Source organism: Vicia villosa, linkage group LG4 (genome assembly GCF_029867415.1).
Source record: "Vicia villosa cultivar HV-30 ecotype Madison, WI linkage group LG4, Vvil1.0, whole genome shotgun sequence".
NCBI classification, from domain to species: Eukaryota; Viridiplantae; Streptophyta; class Magnoliopsida; order Fabales; family Fabaceae; genus Vicia; species Vicia villosa.
Window position 1 is genome coordinate 147898768 of NC_081183.1, and position 5663 is coordinate 147904430.

A 5663-nucleotide genomic window follows, 5' to 3' on the forward strand; every position below is an offset into this window, starting at 1 on the left:
ATTTTTGGGGCAGTACCGGAAAGTTTAACTGCAATTTCTAGTATGTTTCAATATTAGGTTTTTTCCAACAATTGAGATTTTGCCGACACTTTTGGAGGGTCCTGATTGCACCGACACATATGTGTGGTCTAGAATACACCATTGTTTGTATAAATAGGGGTCTTAGGGTTATTGGATAACACATCTCAACAAAATGCCTCTTTCTTAGTATTTGATTAAAGTATCTGTGTATTTCAATGACTGCAACCCTACTGTTCAAACCAAGATTCCATATGACACCGAATCCTTTGCTACCTTGAAAGAAACGTTGAATAATTTGCTGCCTGATTCTGATAGCAGAAGGGTGGCAAAGATCGAATTTCAGGAGGACTGGATTGATACAAATGAAAGGGTAAAATTCAACCTAATCGAGTTGAATAATGATGAAGATGTGAAGGACATGTGAAAATCATTTCGCCGTAGGATAACTAAAGTTCTGATTGAGTTGGACATGCAGATCCGAAGATCCGTGGACGACATAATAAAGTGTCTGAAACGTCCAGAGTCATCCGTTAGTGCCTAGGTTTTCATGTTTCGGAGTACAGTTTATGTTTGCTGTTTGTCATCTGATGTTTGTTAAATATGTTTGTTTGTCATTGATGTTATTTTATTTTCTTTATCTAATCAAAACATGTAATAGCAAAAATGATTATGCAATAAAAAAGATGCCCGTACAAAATATACATATAATACAATCATATAAAATTAAATCTACATAGGCCCTCCACGGGCAACATCGGCCAACCTAGTTAAAATAGTATGAACCTCATCATTAGGGTACACCAAACCCATGAGCAGTGGCAGAGCCAGAAATTTTAGGAAGCTTGGACACAAATTTTACACCATGTTTTTATTAATTTTACACTTTGTTTCTACTAATATTGCCTTGATTTTGTTTAAAAATTTTGCCCTTGATTTTTTCTAAAAATTTTACACCATGTTTTATTAATTTTATCCTTAATTTTGTCTAAAAATTATTAATTTTGCCCTTGATGTTGTCTAAAAATCGACTATTAGTGTGGGAGTATACAACGAACGAAGGGGTTGAGCACGGGCGCGTGCCCGGACTCGCTGGGCTATAGCAACGCCCATGCCCATGAGACTATCTAACTGAACGACGATGAACTGTAGGCGACTGTCTTGGTCACCTGCGGGAGTTGGAGGTGGTGGTGGTGGATAAGAAGAATCCCTGGTACCTGAAGACCCTGAAACATCAGATTCTGCGGCAGGTGGTATGACCTTAGGGTGTGACACACCGTGGAATCACTCCAGATATCCATCCTCGCACTGCCCAGGCTCTTGAACCGCAACGGCTATATCAATCATCTCAAGGCGGAGTTAATGATGTGACTCTAAAACCATCGATCAATGCCACTGGCAATTGAACCTCAGCCACAAGCACCTCAACCTCTCCCACCGACACCTCAATTTCAGTCACCAGCTCTTCAACCGCAGCCATCGGCTCCTCAACCTCAGCCACAGCAGTGGATGCTCTACCAGTACGACGACGAGGTGCGCGGAACCCCGTAACTGCTTGCTGCTCAGTCCTCCGTTTCTGGTTAGAACCGGTCGAAGGAAGGCATCCAACACGTAGCTCTGAGGCCTGCGCCTCATCAGCAACTCGAGCAAGAGCACTGGCTCTATTGGTGGCCCGTCCCGCAACAGGACCGTCCTTGCCTCTGGTCCTCCCTGCAAAATTTATAAATATAAGGAAAATAGCATTTTTAAAAAATACCGAAAATTTCAAAATTCCGGTATGATAATATGTACCGGAAATTTCAAAATTCCGGTATGATAATTAGTAAATGGAAATACTGGAAATTTCAAAGTTTCTGGTAGCAAATATCGTAAATTTTGAAATTTTCGATAGCAAATACTATAAATTTTTGAAATTTCTGATAGAAAATACAGGGAATTTCACCCAAAATACCGGAAAACTTACTTGTTTTTGCCAAATATCCGGTACGCCTTCAAAATTTACGGTATCGTCTGAAAATTTGAAAAATCCGATTCCTCCCTTAAATTTGTAAAGATGTGATAATAAAAGTTGGTTGAACATTTTGGTCATTTCATAAGTTTGGGGGGTGTCATGTTTAATTTGGAGGAGTGACATGTTAATTCCTCCTAAACATACCATTCTCCTTCAAATTTACTCATATGAACGAAAAAAACATTATGTTTTAGGTTTATCCATTTAGACACAATATTTTTTCTATGATAAATGACAAATCAGAAGGGGAAGATTTTTTTTAATAACCAAATTTAAAAAAAATACATAACTAACTCATATTTCAAGAAAATTACCCCAATAACCATGTTTTGGGGTTTTTTACACATAGGCGCCATTCACAGGGTGCCTCCTATTTATTTAAAAAAAATCCAGTTACATGCAGATTAACTGTTACCTGCGAATTTACCTGCAGAATATTTTAATGTTTGGTCTGCATGTAAATCCGCAGGTAATAGTTGAAGGAGTGAAAAACACTTAAAAAGGGGGATTGAATAAGTGTAACTTCTAAAAAATGGTAGATAAAAACAAAGAACACAATTATTTTTATCTTGGTTCGTTGTTAACTAAACTACTCAAGTCCACCCCTGACAAGGTGATTTACCTCAACTGAGGATTTAATCTACTAATCAAACTGATTACAATGGTTCCCCACTTAGATACCCTCTAAGTCTTCTAGAGTCTACAGATCACAACTTGATCACTCTAGGAAATCCTTTTACAATCAATGTAAAATAAATATTACAAGAGTTTAATTTGCTTCTAATAAAACTGTAATCACCAAGTGATATTTCTCTTAAGTTCTAGATCGTAACACTCACTAAAATATTACAAAGTTGTGAGGTTGAAGATGAATATCTTCTTTTCTTTTCTTTGATTTCAGTTTGACAGCGTTTCGGTGTGTTTTGCGCAAAAGTGTATTTTTTCTGCTTCTGAATCAGAGCTTCTATTTATAGGCGCTGAGACGAAATGACCGTTGGGAGCATTTAATGCTTTGCGTGAATAGTACAACGCTGCATTTAATGTTTCACACTTTTGTCAACCACCTCGAGCCATGCTTTCACTGCTTTTATTGACTTTGCCTTTTGTAGCTTCTAACGTTCCTTTTGTCAGTCAGAGATTTGACGTTATAGCCTTTTGTACTTGTACTTTCTTCTGGACTTAGAATGTGTAGAATAGACGTTTGAATATCAGAGTCTTCAGCTTTGGTGCAGATGCAACTTTTGTCTTCAGACTTGAGAAGTGCTTTGAGCGTGATACCATCAGAGCTTCAGAGCTTTGCTTCTGACTGCCATCTTCTGATGCTTTCAAGTTCATGTTCTGATTCTGCAGGACCATCTTCTGATGTCTTGCCAGACCATGTTCTGATGAAGCCATCCAGAACTTCTGATGTCTTGCCAGACCATGTTCTGATGAAGCCATCCAGAACTTCTGGGTCAGTGCTTCTGAACGCTGATTTGTGCATACTCTTTTATACTTTTCCTGAAATGGAAAACGTGAATAATTAGAGTACCACATTCTCTTATACAAAATTCATATATAATGTTATCATCAAAACTAAGAATATTGATCAGAACATTTCTTGTTCTAACAATAGTAAATTCGATCGTAAATCCGTAGTTCACTAGAAAAAAAATTTTAAAAAAAATAGGAGGCGCCATTTGGAATGGTGCTTAAGTGTAAAACACCCCCAAACATGGTTTTTAGGGTAATTTTCTTGAAATATGAGTTAGTTATGTATTTTTTTTAAAACTTGGTTATTAAAAAAATATATATCAGAAGTGGGTGGGATTTATAGAAAAATGTAAAATAATTTCTCTAGTTTTTTTTTTGTTTTTGTTTTTTTATGTTTGGTGTTGTGTTTTTTATTTTATTTTAAACATTTCAATACTATTGGCCAAATCCGTTAATGTAACTCAAATTTTAAAATATATTAGACATTATTCTTCCCTTTTTATTTATTACTCACCCATTACGATGAAAATTCAATAATGCTTCTAAAGTTTAGATTTTAATATTTAGATACATTAATTTGAAGGTGAAAAAATACACAAGAAGGGGGTTGAACTGTATATCTGTTAGACTTTTTCTTCTTAGAACATCAGCTTTTGAATCTGACCAAGTTTAGATTTTAAGCAAGAGTAAATAGAAGTTGAAAGATTTAAAGCATAGAAGCAACAAGTAAAAGCACACGCAAAAATTATATTGGTTCCTCTATAACAAGTGTAATCTAGTCCGCTTGTCCCACAAGAGATTTTCTCTATAATCAGAATTTGATTACAACATGCTTAGACACACCAGTCCAAGACTTTCATGTTCATTCAAACATGAATGAGACTTCCTTGCCTAAACACACTAGTTCAGGACTTCTTTGTTCAAGCAACCTAGCTCATACTTCCTTGCCTAAACACACAAGTTCAGGACTTCCTTGCTCAAACAACCTAGCTTGAGACTTTCTTGCTCAAACACCCTGTCTGAGACTTTACAAATTACAAACAAATTTTTTGGGATTTAAACAAGATCTAATTGATATACAATCAGAGTTACAAAGAAAACAACACAAACAAAGACCTTGTTACTTGATATTTCTAAGATATACAAGTGTAAGAAATCCCAAGTGTATGTGTAATACAACAACTATGCATGGAAGCTTGGTGATCAAATTAGATCTAGTTATTTGTTGTAATGTCTTGTTTTTTATTGGTGTATCTTCCTTTGAATCTTCATCTCGTTATAAAGAGGTAACTAAAGTGTCGTTGGAGGATAACTTGTACAAGTGTCTTTGCTGAAGAAGCAGTTTCCAAGAGAGAGCTGTTGGAAGTTGGTAAAAATAGGTTTTTCAACTTTTGAATAAACTCTTTGTCCATTGTGTCTTTCTCAAGTAAGGCGACCATAGGGATACTGGAGCCGACTAAAGAAGTCGTGTCGAACAACCTTGAGCCTTGTGTTAGAACCTCTAGCTGACTTTCTCCATAATCTGGAAGTTGACAAGCTAGAACTACTTTGACACAGAATACAGGCCAGAGGCGCAATACTATGTGTCTAGGTCATCAGAAGCTGAGTCATCAGATGTTGAGGTTCCAAGTGTTGACTAGACCTTTATCCATTAGATTATGAGTCATGTCGGCTTCTCTTTATAAGTTATTCAACTGGGTTAGAACCAAGTTAATTAAGAGCTTAATGAACCTGCACACTTAAACAAATATTAGTATACCCAAGTATTCTTACTTTATTATCATTAAAACCCAAGGAGTGTGAACAGATTTTGTTCCAACAATCTCCTCACTTTGATGATGATAAACAAAAGTATTTAAGAATAATGGTTGGTCAGTTTGAATTAACTTGACAACTTCAGAGTCTAAGGTCTGTAAGCTCCTACTGAATCTAATAGTCCATAGTTTGAGTTTTGAAAGCTCCCCCTAAGTTCTATCCAAGTTATTTAAACTTATTTTGGTTACAAATAATCAACAAAAATTTAAGTACATAACATAAGTTACTTTAAGTGGGTTTGGGTGCTAATATAAACATTTAACAAATTTTTTATCATACTCTTTAAATACTCCCATATTTCTCCCCATTTTGTCATTAACAAAGAGTAGAGAGAGAAAAATATACA